Source organism: Marmota marmota, unplaced genomic scaffold (assembly GCF_001458135.2).
Source record: "Marmota marmota marmota unplaced genomic scaffold, marMar, whole genome shotgun sequence".
NCBI lineage: Eukaryota > Metazoa > Chordata > Mammalia > Rodentia > Sciuridae > Marmota > Marmota marmota.
Window position 1 is genome coordinate 52892413 of NW_026000026.1, and position 18615 is coordinate 52911027.

The 18615-nt window shown below is 34.7% G+C and overlaps 1 protein-coding gene across 3 annotated transcripts in view; it reads right to left on the bottom strand.

Moving 5' to 3' along the window:
• Kiaa0825 (KIAA0825 ortholog) overlaps window positions 1-18615 on the bottom strand; it is a 382609-nt gene that overhangs the window by 23361 nt on the left and 340633 nt on the right. The gene's annotated exons all lie outside the window — the stretch shown is intronic.

The following is an 18615-nucleotide window of genomic DNA, read 5'->3' on the forward strand; positions in this document are numbered from 1 at the left end:
ATTCCTTGAAAATTTAGTTATTAAAAACAAGTTTTTTCCAGCCCTTTTATAAGCAATAGGATATACCTAAGAAGGTCTTACCTAATGTTTCAGAACTGTCATTGAAAAAAAAAAAAAAAAAAAAAAAAAGCAAAAAGCCTCTTATAGACAAATTCTTCTTTAAAACTAGCTATAAAATGAACTATGCCCAAAGAATACTTTGGGAATATACCACATTAACAACCCAATGGAATAAATACGTGACTATCAAAAAATACTGAGTTTTTTTGCTTTGCTTGACTTCACACTGCTTTATACAACATAAACAGGTTCATTACTGCTGAGATATGCTTCATCCCTAATTTCACTTTCACAAAATTTCCATATACCTCCATAGAATCCAGATTAGTTCTCTTGGTAAGTTAACTATGACTTTACCATTATTAGTATTGATAAGGAGTTCCTATTTCACAGCAAAATGGGGAAATTACTACATAATAAACCTCAGCAAGCACAAAAAACATAAATACACACATATACACAGATAATAAAACATTGGAAAATGTTAAGACTAATCAAGAAAATGTGTTATCTTCAGCTCTGTGGTTCAGATATTTAGCCAACTTAAAGCAATGTTTTGATACAATTGCATTATTTTAAGTCTAGGAAAATATTATCAATCCAATTTCACAAGGAAAAAGTTAACCTAATCATGAAATGAAACGAGGCTATCAAGTAATGGATACCTATATTCGGTATTACAAGAAATCAGAAAGATTCCATTTAAAAGACTCAGAATGAATTCTGGCCAATAGATCACTTAAATCTGCTCCAAATTCTGTGGGATTCTTTTCTAGTTTTTTTTAAATATCATTAATATGTAATCGATTTTCATTCATTTGCTATGAACATAGCATTGCTTGTAGGATTTAAAAGTTGAAATGATGAAATATATAACTAACCTTTTCATGGAGAACAGCCATTTCTAAAACCCTCTGAATTCTGCTAAGCTCTAGAAATTCCTGGTATGTTATGGAGTCTATTAATTCTAGAGTTGAAAAATAAAGAAAGATCATGAGGCAGGACTGCAGTATCTATGCTTCAAAATATGAGCTCTGATGCTGCTTGTGGTCGAATGGCCAGTGGTATTTGCTAGGCAATGGCAATTAACTGGTTTAGACTTCTTTCAAAAGCTGCTAAGCTACTTAGTATATGAATTTTGTAAGCCATATAAAAATTCAAAGAAAAGATAACTGAAAAATAGAAATAAATATTTTTGAGTGCTTACTATGATGAGTCAGGTGAAATATTATGCACAGAGGATAAGACAGTGGATATAATTATTATTGCCCCTTTATTTAGATTATTAAAAATTTTGGATGAGCAATCACATGAATGAATTAATAAATAGTTGTATTATAGAAGTCAATATTCAGGTATTCTACATTTAAACAAGTGCTATAGTTTTCTATAAATGAATTTTACATATTTTAGTCAGGGTTATTCTTAGAAATCTCATTGTGTATATGTCACTATTGTTCATAGATTTTTTCCTACTATTTTTTTTCTGTTTCTCATTGGGATATGGATATTTTTCAATAATTTCTCATATTTCATAGCCTTACTGATTTCTGTTTCAGATTTTACTTGGCATTTTTGGGTCTTCTAACATTACTGCAATTAATAACCTTTCCCCATGTTTCTTCTAATTAATCCATTATTTCTGATTTGTGTCTTTTTGCACTAGTTAAAAAAAATCTAGAATAATGTTAAATTAAGGAGATTGGGAATTCTACCTTTCTCATGTTTAATGAGTGTTCTGATTTTACTGTTAATGTCATATAATAAGATTTCTCTTCACAGATACCCCCCTTTTTTTGAGAAGGAGGTATTCTCTTATTTTTCCCTTAAAGATTTTGTTAGAAATGCATTTTTTGTCCTTAATTTTTATTTCTCTTATAGAATATAACTTTAAGTAATTTTTTTTCCAAAAAGGGCATTTGGTGCTATTATTTTTGAATAGCAGAATTCTGTGCTTATCACATATAATCAACATCTAAGAGGGTAAAAAAATTCTTAGGTTACAGTTTTCTCCTTAAGATTTCATGAACAGATGGAAATGTGTAATAGTATACCCACTTTTGGATGTGTTTTAGCAGTTTATTAAAAAGCTAACACCGACCATATAACTCAGTTATCCTACTCCTAGCTATCTACCTAAGAAAAATGGAAATTTATATTCACATGGAATCCTGAAAACAGTGAACAAAAATTATTCTCAATAGCCAAGGATTATAAACAACCCAGACATCTTTAAATCATTCACACAATGGAATGTCACTTAGGCTTGAAAAATGAACAAAGTATTGATTCACACAACATGAGTGGATTTTATGTGTGTTTTCCTAAGTAAAAGAGTCAAATGGCTCCATGTTTGTGATTCCATTTTGCATGATGCTCTTAAAAAAAAAAAAAAAGCAAAAGTAAAGGTAAGAAAGCTGATAATTGGTTGCTAGAGGTTTGGGGTTAGAAGGAGAGATTTTCCATAGAAGACTAACTCATGTTTTGGGGAGATGATAAATTGTTCTGTAGGAGAATAGAGTGGTGGACATGTGTCTCTACATTTGTTAAAACACACAAAAAAGAAATTGTGTTGTTTGTAAAGAATAACAACAAAATAAAGCAAGCTGTGGAGGAAAAGATGGAATGTAGACTGTAACAAGGAATCTAACTATATTAGAAGTAAATCACATAATTACGCTGAAGGGGATAGGGAAGAAAGGAGATGACCTAAGAAACTCTAGAAAGATAACATTTTGACTGGACACTTTAAGGCTAACAACCAAAAAGGCTGTGTGCAAATACTATTCAGTTGTGATGTGTGCATTAGTCAGTAACCACATATGTATTTCCTATCCTACCCAGTGAAAGGGGCTAAAAGTTACCCCAGTAGCAGTGAGCACAGCCAGCTCCTAGATCTTGTTTTCTAAATTCCTTTCTTCAAAAAAAAGCAACAAAGCTTTTTGTGGGTGGGGTTGGGGGTGGGGAACCATGGAGCATCTGATAGTAAGAGTGAAGAAAAAGAAGAAGAAAAAAGATGGCGGCATATCAAAAGGGTATATGAGTTACACTGGGGAAGTTACTAATTGCCAGATTTGCAACAATTCAAGCAACAAAATGATGACAGTGCTGAATTTTAATCGCCTTTTATGCAGTTGAATTCTGTGATTGGGATTCTGTATTGTCCACCAAGGTTAATTTCTTAGTTGACTAATGTTGTTTAAGGGAACCTCAGTGAAGGGTATATGGAAATCCATGTGCTATTTTTGGCACTTTTCTGTCAGTCAAACCAGAAAAGATAGTGGAAACAATGCTGACAGTGTTGCACCGTCATCTTCTAGCCTTTAATGCTTCAGAGAAGTTTAGCTTTCTGACTTTTGACTCTTATTAGGTAATCTGTTTTATTTTTCACTTGCCTAGACACTTAAAATCTGTTTTCCCCTTTCTTGAGATTAATGAGGTCTAACCCATTGTTAACTTGATTTTCTTTAGTGCCACAGAGTATTCAAATATTTTCATTTGATACATTTGTCTGATTCCCATGTGAAGCTTATTTCAATGGCATTACCCCCCAGTGTTTTACTTTCCTTTAAGTTGCAGCATATTTTCATAAGCATCACTTGGGTTCTTTGAGTTATTCATTCTCAAAGTAGGAGCACTCTCTAGACCACTTCTACCATCTTGTGGTTCATGGGAAAAATCATTGACTAAATTTTTTTGATTTTTTTTCAGAGTTGTGAGGTTTCTAAAATCAATTTTATAGCTGGGGGAGATGTAGCTCAGAGGTCGAATGCTTGCCTAGCATGTGAAAGGCCCTGGGTTCAATCCCTAGCGCTGTAAAACAGAAAAAAAAAAAAAAGAAAGAAGAAGAAGAAAAATCAATTTTAGTGTTTTTATAGTTATTTTACTGGGTAGTTGACAGTGTTCTTGTTAAGGGCTGTAAGACAAAGAGCTATTTAAATCAAAGGCTAACTTTTCAAAATGCTTGGTTTTTACATTTTGAACTTCTAAATTTTTGCAAGATTTCTACTGAGGAATGACATTTGCATTGTGAGCATCTATCTGGAACTCCTGCTCTAGAATCAAAAAAGAGAATGTGAAGTAATAGTTCATATATCACAGAAAAATTACAGCAAGAGATTTGTTTTTTTCTAAAACAAGAATTATGAAGTTAGGTAGTGGCCTGGTAAACAGAGAAGCTGATTGCAAAATGAATATTTAAAAACCCCTCTGATTTAATGCATTCTTGTTTCCATTCCCTTTACAAAGAGTCCTCTGTAAATATTGCTTTAAGGATTATCAGGCTTCAATTTTCAAATTCATCCAAAGGCCATAATTTAAACCATAATATTGGCTTTACAAATGTAAACAGTGATTGAACTACTTTCCTTTAGCTAATAGGAATGCCAATGAAATTAGAGTCAATTAAATAATTGTTTTATTAACCTAATGTTTTACTGCTGCAAGACATGTCATGGCACATCCATCCAGGAGAATAGCTGGAAGAGAATCGAACTACATCAAGGTAAAGAGAATGTAGACCAGCATATTGTAAAACCTTGATCCACAGAGAAGAGTAAAACATTTATTGAAATTTCAGTGCATTGATTTCATGCTTCAAAGTTAACAATGGCTAAAGATGGAACAATCCTAAGAGATTTTAAAGGTTTTTATTTGATTCAAAGGATACTTAGTGTGGGACAATTTGTGTCTCCAGGTTATGTTTAACTTGGCTTTTGTCATCCTTCTGCCTTCTGGATACCAGCTGCAGGGAATTGCCTTTTATGCAGTTGAAACTAGGTGGATCTCTTTGATGACTATTAGTGACTTAGCACTGGGTACAGGAAGCCTAAACTCCTTATCAACATACACAAACCTTCATGCAGCTTGATCCCTGCTCACATATACAGCCTCTTCTCCCACCACACTTCTTCCGTCTTACCCTTCATTAAGACCTTCACTTCTCTCTGCAGCCTTAGCTAGCTCACATTCATTCTTCAGCTATTGATGCCAGGGCAGAGTGGGTTATTTATTGTGAATTATTCATCTTTCAAGACCAAACTTGGATGTCCTTCCTTCTATTGTTTTCTGGGTCCATTTTGTTTCTAGTCTCCTCCTCTGCTTCCCAGAGGGCAAAGTATCCCATTTTTCCCCTTATAATAATATGTGATTATTTACTTCTAAGATTGTGTACTTTGAGAGATTATTTGAAATTATTTTTTAAAATTTTGTTGTTAGGGCTAGGGTTGTAGCTCAGCGGTAGAGCACTTGCCTAGCACATGTAAGGCACTGGGTTTGATCCTCAGCACCACATAAAAACAAACAAATAAAAAAGGTATTGTGTCCATCTACAACAAAAAAAAATATTATTTTAATTAAAAAATACTTTTGTTTTCCATCTCTTTTTGAGACTAGGACCAAGTATATAACTTCAGAAGCTAGTGAAATACTTGTTAATACTGCTCAGCAACTACTTGGGGAATGAATAAGTAGGCAGTTAGCACAGCAGTATCTCTGGGAAGGTAGAGAACAGGATCTCAGTAGTGAAGTCTTTCCTGCAGCTCACCTCCCACATTGCCTCCCACCTCAAGTGTTCTTCTGAGCACAGAAGAGTAAGGACAGTTTGTGGAAATAATGTTAATTATAGCTACCATATAATTTATTTAGAGGATTAAATGATATGACTAAATGGAGGGCCAAGTATCACCATTCAGATGTGTTACACAATCCCTTACCTGAAACCTTTGAGGTCATTTTTAGAATTTAGACTTTTTCGGATTGTACAAAGGGTCCCAGGGGCACTATCCTTAATCCTTTCTAAGGGAAGCACTCTCCGTGAGTTAAGGTTCTCCTACTAGATCAGAAAGCACAAGTAAAGATATTTAATGTCATTAGTTGTCAGGGAAATGTGAATGAAAGCCATAGTTAAATATTGCTACATACCTATAAGACCAGCTAAAATTAAAAGGACTGACAATAATAAATACTGATGTGGAATAACTGAAACTTCCATACAGAGCTGGTGGGAATGAAAAATGATACAGTCGTTTTGGAAAAAAGTTTGACAGGACTACTCCTGGGTAAGTTATCCAAGTGAAGTAAAGCCAAATGTCCAAGAAAGATGTGGTTGGCTGCTTATGTTAACAGCAGCAGTATTCATAATAGTCAAAATGGGAAGCAACCCATTTAAATGTCCATCAGTTATTGAGTGAATAAATAAGTTGTGGTACATCCCCACTATGAAACACAACTCAGCTATAAAATGTAACAAAATATTAATTATCTTCACGAGAGTAAATTGTTATAAAAACCTGAACCTGACTCCTGAATCATGCTCTGCCCACGTTATCTCTCCCTCTCACACATCTTCCTGTCAATTTGGTGGCATCTGCCATGAGAAGTCCTCACCAGAGCCAAGCTGATGCTGGTGCCATGCTCTTAAACCTCCAGAATTGATATTCTGATATACACTTTTAAATCATTGGTCAATAGTTTCAAAAAATCTTGTTCGGATTTTGAATGGGATTGCCTGGAATATAAAGATCAAATTGAGGAGGACTGTCATCTTAAAAATATTGAATCTTCAATTCTGAACATGGTGAATCCTCCACTTAGTCTCTTTACTTCCCCTTTACAATATTTTAATATCTTTCTGCAATGTTTTTTAGTTTCAAGTGCTCAAGTCTTGTGTATCTTTTGTTACATTTATTCTTGAGCATCTTTATACTGTTTTACATGGAATTTAAAAAAATTTTTTCATTACAAGTTGCTTTTTGCTAGCATATAGAAATAAGTTTTTATATTGACCTTGTATCTTGCAGTCTTGCTAAATTTATTCATTAAATTTAATACTTATTTTGTGGATTCCTTGGAGTTTTCTGTCTATTCAATCATGGCATCTGCAAATAAGGACATCTTTACTTCTCCCTTCCCCCATTTGCACATCTTTTAGCTCTTTTCTTGTCTTATTGTGCTGCCTGAGACACTGGGTACAATGTTAAATAAAAGTGGTGAAAGAAAGACATCCTTGCCTTTTTCCTGATCTTTGATTTTGATGTTAACTATGGGTTTTTCACAAGTGCCCTTAAATCGAGTATGTTCTTTTATTTTTCTCCTAGTTTCCTGCATGTTTTTATCTTGGCATGGTTTTGTGAAGTGTTTTTGTACATCTATTGCAATGACCATATGGTTTTTCTCCTATATTCTTAATATGGTGAATTGCATTGATTGATTTTTCAAACACATGTAAATAATTTGACTTAAAATGAAAAGTGAGGAATAGAACAAAAGAGGATAGAACATAACAGTATCATTAAAAGTATAAAATAAAAACATGTGTCATATTATAACTTACCTATGCACTCTTTGAATAAAGCATCAGAAAAACATCAAATGCTACTTATCTGAGTTAGTATGGATGAGGAATAGGACAGACTTAAAGGAGAGAAAATATCTATTTTTCCCCTAATTTTTAGATGTTTCATGCTTATTGAAAGGACTTATTTCAAGTGGTTCTGACAGTGTATCAAAAAGTTGGCAACTCAACATTAAATTCTATTTTTAAAAATTGCAAATCATTTACCTAAAGTCACATTTTCTTTTTCTTACAGAAAAGGAGCCATGTTTAGATAACTTGTTTGTACTTGGTTATGTAGGCAAGTTGAACTCCCAGCTAAAATTCAGATTCCTTTACAATAAAAACAAAACAAAAAAATATTTCTGTTATTAAATTTAATTGTAGCATTGGGCTACTTCCTGATGCTTTTGATTCCACTCTAGAAAGAAGACATTTGGGTGATTAAGGGCAGGCTAAAGACCCACCCCTACAAAATCTGAACACAAAATGAAACAATTCATCATGCAAAAAATAACCTCCATAAAAATACAGTTTCCTGAAAGGTAAATTATAAAAGTATGCATTTACCCAATCATTTTAAATACTATAATTATACAGTCTGCTCATCAAAAGACTTTTAAGACTCATTAAAATCATAAAACAATTCTAATTAAATCCATATTTAAATTAAGTTTCTATAGCTAACCTACATGGTACTTCAAATCAAACAAAAAAAAGTTGTATAAAAGATCCAATTAATTGTAAGTTTTTGTAAGAATTAAAGCCTAATTACTCTATGATTAAGTTTCCCCAAAATGTAATCATCAATGGCTCTATTCAGAAGAATTAGCCTTCTTCTGTACCCCAGATGCCTGTGGAGTGCTGCAGCCTGCCTTTGACACCAGCAAACCTATTCATCTGAAATCAGCATGACTGTGGAGACTTTACCTCTACCCTCACTGGGGGATCTAAGTGGCAGGACCAAACAAAGCCGCATATTTTATGCAGAAAAAAAAAAATGTCTTCCTATCTGCAGAGTTCCCTATCTAATTAAATGGATTCATGTTCATCAGCAAATTAAGAAATCCAGGTCAGAAAAGATTTTGGAAACAATGATCATTTCAAAGATTCCCATGTCGATGGGAAAAGATGCACAAAAATAAGATTTGCAGTTTACAGAGAAAGAGAACTGGGCCGGCCTTCTGTGGGGACGTTGCTAACACATTTCCTTCTAACTCTATGCAACTCTTCTTTCTTACTTAGCTACTTGAAATGTTTTTCATTTTTATTAGCCCAACTTCCCACGGGAAAGAAAATAAAAAAGCTCTGTGACATCGCTGCCTCTTGTGTGTTCTCCGAAACTAATTAACCCTATGAAGTTATTAGGGCGGCATCATTTTTTCTATGACATCACGCAAGGTGAAGGTCACTTCTATAATATTCTTGGCTTCGTTCATGTGGTGCATATCCCACAAAATATAATTTATTGTAATTTCCCCAGTGCCCTGATAGCCAAGTGATTAGTTATTATGGTACATAAAAAGTTCAGACATATCTCATATGATTTATAGCCTCTATTTATAATAATCTAATTTTCCTTTATGGTAAAAAGAAATTTACTATTTATGTTTTATAGATTGTTATTTTGAGGAAATGACTATTTAAAGTATCTTTTCGTGTGGATACTTGCTGATTGCAAGGCATCTGGAAGCTGAAGGATCCAAATGATTGGGATATAAGGTTAGTTCTTCATCCAGATAACAAGAACTTTTTCTGAACTACCCTCATATGTGCTGGTGACAGGGTGTTTATCTAAATCAAGCTGGTACTACCTGCCATCTACCTCACAGCATCAGTGAAGAAATGGTGATTCTGGGCAGAGGGACTAAATCCAGCTACTGCAGGTATAATCCTCTCACATATATATTCCCTGACTTGAAAAGTCCCAGCTCTGTGCCAGGAAAACTTTTCCCAGAATTTTTAGGTGTGCAATCAAACTTCTCTGCCTTTAGAGAGGGATTTTTAGAGATCTCAACCTTTTCATTCTTCCTTCATCCATTTCCACATTATCTATTTTCATTGTGGGTATGTTATGTGAATGTGATTACATTAAAATAGTGTCTACTCTAAAGAAAGCTCCTCCCAGGTGATTTAATGGGTTGACCTCTAGGTTGGGGCTAGCACACACAATCACAACAGAAAAGGGTAGGTCTCAAAAAGGAAATGTAAGCAGCCTTAGGTATCTAAGAGAAAGGATGGTCCATTTATCCTGTGCCTGACTGAAGAGGTGAGGCATGAACAAAGCTGTATCTACCATGGTGGCATCCCAGGGGAGGCTTCTCTCCCCATCAGGTGCACAACGGGACAGCACCTGTGATCCCTGCTAACTGCAATGCTGCCTTGATAAGTTGCACAGCTAGTAATAGTGGTTGTTGATTATTAAGTACTTATTAAAATTTTATTGACTCTCTTAATCCTTATACTTACATAGTAGTTGGTATTATTTTTCACATTTTATAATTGAAGAAGCTGAAGCCCAAAGAGGTTAAATAATTTGTTCAAAGATACACAGCAAATGGCAGAGCTAGGATTTGAATTCAAGTACTCTGGCTCTATCTATTTTCTTATCCATTCTGTATGCTTCTCTTTCAATTCTTTGTACTCCATGCTTATGTATTAGCAAAAGCTTACATTGTACTTAAAACATGCCAGGTACTCATCTAAGAACTTTGTGTATATTAATATCACTGGGTTCTAAGAACAACCTATGATATATGTACTATTTCCATTTTTTTAGACTAGAAAACTGAGACATAGAGAGGTTGAGAAACTTGCAAAGGTTCTGAGGATAGCAAATGTGAGATGCTGAATTCCAACCAAAGTGGTCTGGTTCTAAAGTCCAGGCTTTGTACCACCTCCTATCTATTTTCTTCTGTTGTGTCCTAGTACTTCTTAAAGATGTAGATTGCCCTAATTGTTCTCTGGGTCAGTAAAAGGAGATTGTTTACTCTTTGAGGACCAAAATTCTAAAAAAGTGTGTTATTTGAGTATGGGGGCAGGGGTATGTGGAGCAGGAGACAGGGAAAGAATGGTGATCACCTGTACAAGCCACCTCTAAGGAAAGGTAAAGCCAGTAAAAACAGAAAAGCTGGTTAATTTCCTCCTCTAAACAGAGGTTTCTTTCCAGGGCTCAGTTTGGATATCCTGGTTTCATTTCCCTAAGGGAAGAAGCAGCTGCTCAGTCCTTCTCTTTTCTCTTTCTGTGCTCCTCATATACCTGCTGATGGCCATTGGCTTCCTTGACACTGTCTTGGCTCTCCTCCTAATATTCCCTTAATTTTGATTGGGTCTCCCCTGCTTCTCACACTATAACTTATACTAGCCCCTATAAATTCACTCCTTGGTATGCTTTCTCTCCTTTCTCTCATTGAGAGTTCACAGGGCTTCCCTATCACCATGAGGCCAATAATCCTCAAATCCGTAGCCTCTTCAGGATGCTTGACCCTATCTCCAGCCATGTGAGGTATATTCTTGTTACCTCATCTTCTAAAAATCCAGAATGAAGTGAATTCTCTGTTTCTATACCAACTCAGGGCCATCGTTTCCTATCTGTCAGAGGTGCTATCAGGCTGTAGAGGCAGGAGCAGAAACCTCTTCCTGCTTCATCATTACTCACCATGTCTCAATTTCTGTTCTCTCACCAATTAAAATTTCGTTTTCTCACTCACTCCCCTAATCTAAGTCCTCTCTTATTAAATTTCCACAAAACCTTCTCTGATTATTTCAGCTCTGAGGTGGCTGGGCGGGGGGTGGGGGGAGTATCTTCTAAACTTCTAAACTCCTTCACGTTTAATTCCTGTACCACAAATCATAGCATTTAATCACCTCTGCCTTGTATTATTTGTAGTGTATTCATCTGGGTCCTGAGCTAACCTCAGCTGAGTATGTACTGCATATCAGGCACTGGGGTGTTGTCCATACATCATCTCAGCAAACCCTTATGAAAACTCTGTGAAGTTTTATTATATTTTCCAGATTAGAGATAAAGATACTGAGATTAAGGCAGATGATGAAATTTACTCAAGGTCATGAGGTAAAATGGCAGAGGTAAAATTCATACTTAATCCTCTCTGACTACAAATCAATAATATTTCCGTTCTCCATGCTGATTGAGTCCAATTCCTTTAAGTCAATTCTTCAAATTCCTGCATTTGATTTCTTTTATCAGAGAAGAAATCTGTGTTATAATCTGAAGCATGTGAAAACCTACCACCTAAAATCCTATTCCAAAGAAATAAGGCCTGAATAAATGACTACATAAATGTAGCCCTTATGATTTCTGATAAACTTTGCCAATAAATTCTAGGGTAGATTTTGAAATGATGATTTCATATCATCCACATTGAATACAAAAGATTACCATAAATTTAAAAATATTAAATTTTTACAATTTGAAATATTTGAGAATCACCAACAAAAGTATACATATGCTATAATCACATACATGTATACATTTATACAAGTCATATAAAGTCAATATTTAAAAGTCTATTATTGGGGCTGGGGTTGTGGCTCAGTCATAGGGTGCTCACCTACAGTGAGTGAGGCACTGGGTTCAATCCTTAGCACCACATAAAAATAAATAAATAAATAAATAAAAATAAAGGCATTGTGTCCACTCACAACTAATTTTTTAAAAAGTCTATTATTTCTATTATTTACATATTCAAGACAAATTTTGTTACCAGTCATGATCATAATTCATAGTTCTTCAAATTTTTCTTCCTTAACAGAATATGACTGTAGTACTCTCTAGTGTTACACATGGATAAATAGCAGATGGATAAGTGGCAGATGCTCTTGATGCTACTGGAGATCTGATCAGGTCTCTTTAGAGATCCTTGTGCCTCATGGCCTATTAATGGTCACTACCTTTATCTTTGTAGAGGGTCTACTTTTCAGCTGCTGGATCTGCCAGTGTGAATGGGATTTAATATCCCTTGAAGAAGACTTTAACTAAGAATGAAGGTTGTGGGATGTGAATACACCTCAGCTCCCTTATGCCTTCACTGAGTTAATTGTGAGGTGTACTTTACACTGTTTCCTGGACCTTCCTCCAAAGATAAACATTCATTTGACCTGTGGGTAGCTGAATAATTATGCACCTTCCTGGCTACCTCCTTTTGCCTGTATCAACTCCCCTCTAACATACCTGCACCTCTCATGTAACCACCTGCATTCAGTCCTCTTCTTGGGATCTGCTTCTGAGGGAAGCCAACTAAGTCAACAACTGTAACACCACCCAATATCAACATATTAAAGTTAGTACAGTCCTCTTTTGCCTATCACTATATTTCTGGCAATGTGTTTCCCTTCATTTCTGCTTTCTCTTGTACTACTGAAACTTCTGATGTCATTATCATTCCATGATTATGGAACTAAGTGAAAGGAAATAGTTACTATTTGAGAAGGAGGAGTCGGTAGTTCAAATAAAACTGAAACGATACTGGAAATTATGATCATGGACCTACAAACCATATAACATTACATCTCTTATTCTACCATTTACCTTTATTTTTGCAAAAAGAAATAAACAAAACAAGCTTAACCAACACAGAGAAAAAAACAAAATTTCTACAGCAGTACAACTAGCATGTTTTACTCTTTTATTTATTTATTTATTTTGCTTTCTGCTTCCTTTTATATAAACTCCTTCTCTTTGATTTGTTTTCCTCTTCTCTATTTCTCACTTTAACTCAATATATACATTGGTCCTTAAAGCTGCTATCTCTCTAGAAAACAGAATTTGGACACATATGAATCAGGGTATTCAGTGATTAATTTCTTTGAATTTTTAGAGAAATTTCTTTTAATTAAACTTTGGCAGCAACTGCACAAAAGTATTTTGTGATAGAATAAGATGTAAAACAAAAAATAAGGTAGTTTTGACTAGGAGCTTGAGGCTCTGAGATTGACATAGAAATCCTTGGCTGATGGACACAAGGACAGGGAGCAGCAGCCCTCTGGGAATGATGTGAAGTAGGTCCTCAGTGCCTATAGCCTTGTGCTCCTCCTTGCCAGAAGTGGGCTAGCATCTGCATAGCTGTATAGTACTTACAAGGCACTGTTTGATGCATTTCCTGTAACTGAAATATGAATGTTAGGATTAAAGAAAAGAGAAAGGATGGAGAGGAGAAAGAAGAGGAAAATCATCAAGTAGGGTGTGGAGGATGTGATATTCTGACCTGCTCTGCTATATTTAGGGAGTATGAACACCAAAAGAGGGAGGATGCAGTAAGGTGTACTGTTCACATTGCTGGACTTAAGAAATCAACACTACACATTTCGAAGATCATCTATACAAGCAATGTAGCTTAGGTGATGACCTCTGCTAGACTGACTAGAAAGGGGAGTCTGCAATGCTTTCTGCTTCTGGCTGCACCAGGAAATGGTCCAAAGCAGATGTCGGGGGCTGGGGAGAGAAATGGGAACTCCAGAATAGACTTGTAAATATTACTGGATTTCATGCCATCTGTATACCTCTATCCAATGACCAGGGGCCAATCATGGAAAGAGCCTCAGCACTATCAAGTAAATGATGATTTCACCTGAAGCTCTGCCACAAATGTCACTGGAGTTCTTGTTTGTCAGCACAGTAAAATTAACCACTGTGGCACACACTCAGATAACGTAAAATTGTCCTAGATAGAGTGACTCTTGACCACCAGGGCCTATTGCTATTGGGTTCTCTGTCTGAGAGCTTTTTTATTCTGAGATGGTGGTTTTCAATTAAGAGTACCAAGTGGAATTTTTACTATAATTCCTAAGATAGTGGTCCCACTGTTTAGTTTTCTTAGAATTGTCCCCATATCTGTCCTCAGGTGAACAAAGGCCCTAGTTTTAATGATGACATCTGTGTATATACACAGAGAGACATGTAAAGGGCTCATTATTCCTAATGGAACTACAGAAACTTAGAGAAATAAAGCATTACTTGCCATTTTCATGATCAACGCTTGCAATAGAGTGCATAAATGCTTCAGTTTACAGAAATAGCTAGACCTTCCTGAACCCTCCCAGTGATTAATTAGAAAGCCTGTCTTACAGATTTTTCTCTCAGGTGTAGTAACCTTGTAGCCCTTACCATTAAGAACTAATAAATAAATGCTTGGTTAAGCATAAACTGGGTGATAGGCAGTGAAAGAGTGATGATCTTGGTTTTTATGCAATATGCTCACTCTGTCATTTTACCTTGGAGGACAAAATAATATACAAAACTAAAAGTTGCAGAAGCAACTACAGTGAGCAATTTGTTATTAGCCACTTAAAAAGTGTTAATAGTCCTCACTGTGGGTAAAAACCTTTGTAATTATAATATGATTAATTTTAAGAAAAAAAATGTATGATTTCATAAAGAATTTCCAATCTGCAATTCAAGTGAAAATAGAAACTAGATAAAGACATCTAGAGGTGGATAATCAGATGCCTAAATTTACTCTTAAAGAAAAAAACAAAAAGAAGTAAATTAGATCAAAGCAAGTACTCACAATCAAATAGAAGACTACCCATTTAGCAAATACTTGAGTCTCTGAGTTGCACAGATATTGTAAATTACCCATCATATTAAATACCACTTCTCATCTTCTTCCCATATATTTAATGCTAATAAACCTGGGTAACTGCTGATTCCTTCCATCATCCTATCTTTACAAAAAAACTTTGAGAAATAATATGTCAAGTCGTGAGCTTTGACAATCTTGAAATGATATCATAATCTTCAAAATTTCAGCTTCTATCATGAAAATGATAATAAAAGTAAAGTTAATCCCATTACAACTATGCAAACAGAAGCCTACAAACATGACAGCACATTTAGGGGAAAAATCAATCAACCTGGGCGACTAAAAACAAACATTTGGATAAACAACTAAGTCTGTGAACAACTGATTCACTTCAAAGGGATCCTAAAGCACTAACACGATATTTTATAAAATCTAGGCCACACTAAATGAGTCAAATCATTCACATCTATTATTGGAACAGTGTAGTTTATGCAAATATGACCAATTTGTACTTCTTTGGTAACTGCCAATTCAGTCAAGGATTTCCTTTAAACAGTGACTTAAGACATACACCAAAATATCTGTCCTTAAGATATAATAGCTCAGATTGACATTTTGCACACCCTCCACACACAATTAAGTGCACATGAAAACAGATTCAAAAGACATTGAGTTATACCTGAAATACTTCCTAACGATAAAATTACCAGTTACTTGGATAAGAGAGCTGTGGATTATGTTTAATGAGAAATATGAGAACTACCTAAAAATATCACAGTTTGATTCTTTGCAAATCCTTTTACTGTTACACAAAGTTAGCTTCACATTCAAACAAATGCAAAACTCAAAGACCATCAAGTAAAATTGTAAGCTCTTTATGGAAAAATAACTTTCTTCAGCTCCCTTTGTAATCTCTCCAAAGATTAACACTGTGGCACTGTGAGCATCCCACATCCGCTGATGGAGTGGTTTACCTTTCATTCTTTTCTTCAAGAAGAAATGAAAAGGAAGAATATTCAAAAGACAATATCAGAAAGATGCCCCATTTTTCCAGTTATTTAAAACTATTCAATCATAAGACTATTCATAGGCCCTTGCCTAAGAGGGCAGTTAATCATCATTCAAAATCCTACCATCCACAAATAACTTTAATGTTTGTTGAATGTTTTTCTAGGCAACTATATTTACATAAAGATAAAATATTTTTAAAATATTTTATCTTTATGTAAATATTTCATAAATTTTGGCCCTAATAATATAATAAAAATCATAGAAAATATAAAATGAAAGAAAAAATTGTTGAACTTCAGAGAAATGTTCCTTCACCATATGTTGTAAGAATTCCTTATACTCTGAAGATTTATACTGTTTAACCATGATTTCCATGATTGTTTAATCTTAGATATGTTTGCATGCTATTTTGTTTTGTTTTACCTCTTGCAAATAATAATTATCATGGGACTGGGAATATAGCTTAGTAGTAGAGCATATGCCTAGCATGCATAAGGCCCTGGGTTCAAAACCGAATACCATACACACAAAAAATAAAAGTATAAATTATTACAGATGCAATAATCCCCAAGCTTTAACCTCTTTGCTAATGTGGTCTTTATATTTTAGATCAGATTTCCTTGCCCTTGAAATCCAATGATGGTGGAGTGTGATGGGAATCATTATCCAAAGTACATGTATGAAGACATGAATTGCTGTAAACATACTTTATATATAACCAGAGATGTGAAAAATTGTGCTGTATATGTGTAATAGGAATTGTAATGCATTCTGCTATAATTTATTTTTTTAAAAAAAATCAATTAAAAAGAAACAGAAACCCAATGACCATGGACTCATTGAGTGGCATTGAGTATTACTTCAAAAAAGTTTATGAGAAACCTGATTCACCCCCCTTTACATGACTTCATTTCTCAGCCAGGATACCTGTGTAATCTCGTTCTTAGAGACTGGAAATCACATTAGCATATATTTTGGTTATTTAATATTCTTTCTCTCAGATACAAAGGGTCCCTATAATATTCAGCTCAAATTCTTCTTCAGGACATATTTTTAATATATTAGGTGTTTGTCTTCTATTTTGTTCAGCTATTTTCTTCAGGAACAGTAACTTTGTGATTGTTGCATCTCTTATCAGTTATATCTATCATCTTCTCTATAATATGTTTTATGGGTTTTTTCTGTTATTGTTAACTTGGTTTTAGAGATTTATCCTCCATGTCTTTATTTCTCAGTTGCAGATTCCATGATTTTGTTTTCAACAATGTATCTTCTAATTCTTTTTAAAAAATATTTAGTTTTTTTAGTTGTAGTTGGATACAATATCTTTAATTAATTTATTTATTTTTATGTGGTACTGAGGATCGAACCCAGGGTCTCACCCTGCTAGGCTAGTGCTCTACCACTGACCCACAACCCCAGCCCCTATTTTCTTAATGCCTTTAATGAAGCTTTCATATCTGTAATGATTTTGAGTTTCTCCTTCATTTTTTCCCTGAGTTTCCAGCTCAATTTTCATCTTCTATTATTTCATTGTGCCACTTTTTTGAACTCTCTTTTGATTTCTAGAGGTCACGTTGTCTATAATTCCTTTGTAACTTTGGAGGACAATTTTCTTGAACACTTCTTGATTTCTATGTGCCATTCCTCTATATATTTATTGTTTCTCTGACTTTTGAGGATACTCCTTTTTTCTTTCAGGTTTTATGCATAGGTCAGAGTTGACTTTTTTTTTTTCCTGCTGATGGGGCAGGCAGAATTCCTTCTAAAGAACAAGTTGGTTTTTGTTTGTTTATTTGTGCTCTGTGACTCTATCAAAGAAGCCTTTCTGAAATGCTTGATCTTGTTATCTACTTCAAGAGCTCTTCCAGTTCTCAGATCATGAACATCATGAGACCAATGTTGAAAATCTTTAGTCCAACACCCAAACATTTCCCCTCACACATCAAAGTTTTCCTGAAACTCACACCATGATGTCTTTTCTTCTCTTTCCCTTTCTCAGTACTTATCTACCACACTCCTTTATTCTCACCTACAAACTCTTGTTACTCTACATCAACTGTTTGTGGACTCACCTTTCCCCCTTTGTATTCTCACATGACACATAATATTTGTGAGAACAGTTTTAGGGATTATATACCTCTGTAATGGAGGAATTAGCAGAGGATCCAATCAGTTCTGCAGAAAACACTGCATCGCCATTCTTTATTTTGGTTGGAGAAATATAGAGTATATTTCAAAAACAGTATCATTTTTTAGTACTTATTTTGAAATGATCATATGTTGTTATATCAAAGATTATTGTGTTTCTTTTACTCTCTAATTCAAAAATTGAGCCAGCAGTGTTCTTTTCTCCTAATTAGGTTTATACCTAGAGGCTCCCTAGGTGCCCATCACCAGGAATTCTAATATAAATAAAAATGCAATACCATACTCTGTTCTTGCATAATTATTAACAGAGTCAAAGCAAAACCCACTGAGATGCCTGCTAAACTGTGATAGAAACATTTGTGAAATGTCTGGTCCCCAGAAAGCACTCTTCACACCTGTCCTAAACAACCCAAAGTGTGAGAAAGAGTAAGGTTATGTATCACCTGATTTTTAAAAGGATACTTTCCTAAACCTTCAGAACTTTTCCACACAGCTCTGCCCTGGTTTTAGTCTGCC